The sequence below is a fragment of the Micromys minutus genome (genome assembly GCF_963924665.1).
Source record: "Micromys minutus genome assembly, chromosome: 11".
In the NCBI taxonomy this organism is placed as follows: Eukaryota; Metazoa; Chordata; class Mammalia; order Rodentia; family Muridae; genus Micromys; species Micromys minutus.
In genome coordinates this window covers 29,294,029-29,295,812 of record NC_137980.1, presented here as the reverse complement: position 1 = coordinate 29,295,812, position 1,784 = coordinate 29,294,029, and the positions used below count along the sequence as shown (strand labels likewise).

The following is a 1,784-nucleotide window of genomic DNA, read 5'->3' as shown; positions in this document are numbered from 1 at the left end:
GATTTTTCAACAACACTGGCAAAAACTCTTGTTTTCACTAATTTGTATACAGCCCACAATTTATTTATTTTTATCATTGTTTCTTGGAAACAGTGGTAGAACTCCATTCATGAAAAGTTTGACAGCCATGAAGCTCCAAGATTAAGAAGTGCTTGGTCTTAAAGCTGTCTCTGCACCACATGAGTTTTCAAATCCCACAATGCATCTGGGTTTTTGGCACTGGTATGAAACACATTACTGGGTAGTTGCTGCTTCAAAGAGACCTCTAGAGAGTCACATTTACCTTTCTCGTTCTCTGCATTGTTCTTGAATATGCTGGATCTTTCTTAGCAAAGAATGTACTTTCAGTGCTTTGGAGTCTAGCTTTGTAACTTTCTCAGAGGCCGGTTTAGGAAACGTGTACCTACGTTCCCTGAAGTGAGGACATGACAGCAGCTCGTGCCTGTGCTGTGATTTAAATCCACATGAAATGATACTGTGTCCATCCGACATCCTAACTTCTTTTATGGGAATGTTCTCCGTGTTTAAAAATTAGCAATGATGAAGCAAGGACAACTGAGCTCATTGATGACATTACTTTGTTGATTTCCTTCGCCTCTGAGATCACTGTGCTGCATGTTTTGGTGAGTGAGCAGTTGTTGGGGATTTTGTGCTGAACACATTGAAGATGTAAAGAACTAAGAAATCTTGGTCCTATCTTCCAAAGGTACCCACCTAATCCTTCCCCTCGACAGCTCTAGACACCCATGAAGGCTATTTGACTCCAGGTGATCTCATTTGCAGGTGACAGTGCTAAGTTCAAGCTGAGCCATTTGTAATTAACTTGTGATGGAACTAGCCACAGGTTACCAGGAAATTACTGTCAGTATTTGATCTAGTTAGGAGTATGTTTTCAAAGTTGCCAGGTGGTCACTGCGCCTGGTTCTACCCTCCACAGCTGTCTGGTTCTCAAGTCTGGGGGCCAGTCAGGGTCCAGAAAGATGTGGGTGTTTGATGATGGGTCCCTCATCTCGAAGGTGGACTGCCCCTACCAGGACAAGCTGGTTGGTTACATCACAAACTACAGCCGGTGCTTCTGGAAAGGCAGCACTGACCACTGCAGGGTCCCCAGCAAGCCTGGGAGAGTTTTGACTTTTGTTGAAGATCCTGGGAGCAAGGGTATGGGGTGTTACTTACAAACTATCAGTAGGAAAAGAAGAGGAAGTAAAAACATAACTTCAGAGAGAAAGGAGGCTACAGAACTACGACAGCCGTTTTTTATCCAAAAGATTCCACAACAAAACCATTCAGTGTTTTGCTCTACTTTGGAACATGTGACAACCTAACTATCTTGGACCTGCACCTCTGGAAAACATTGCTGAACAAATTTTTAACGCAGCTGATCCAAGTGAAAGAAATATAGAATATCTTTTTGAACTTGCAGATTCTATTAGGAAACTTGTGCCAGAAGGTGCAGACGAGCATCTCTTCTCTTTGGAAAAATTAGTAAAAGGAAAATAGAACCTGATTTTCACACACAGTCACCAACTCACCCAAAGAGGCAAGAGTTTGGTCTTCAGAGAATAATATCAGTACAGAACAATAGTATGTTTTAGACATTCTTACTTGAATATCTTACTATTTAATATTGTAATTGGAATATCATCTAAATTTATGATTAATTTGCAAGTGTCCTAAAACATTTAAATGATTTTCATAAAAAAAGAGTTCACATTGTACAAGTGATTTCCTAATTATATAATATTTTAACATTTGTTCCTGAGAAATACAGGTCTTGATTAACT

General features: G+C 40.1%; 1 pseudogene across 1 annotated transcript; it reads left to right on the top strand.

The window, feature by feature from the left end:
• Positions 1-980: 980 nt before the first annotated feature.
• On the top strand, positions 981-1,500 carry LOC308427378 (putative glutathione-specific gamma-glutamylcyclotransferase 2; annotated as a pseudogene). The gene has a single exon. The product of its transcript is annotated as a putative glutathione-specific gamma-glutamylcyclotransferase 2 (transcript).
• The last annotated feature ends 284 nt before the right edge of the window (positions 1,501-1,784 follow it).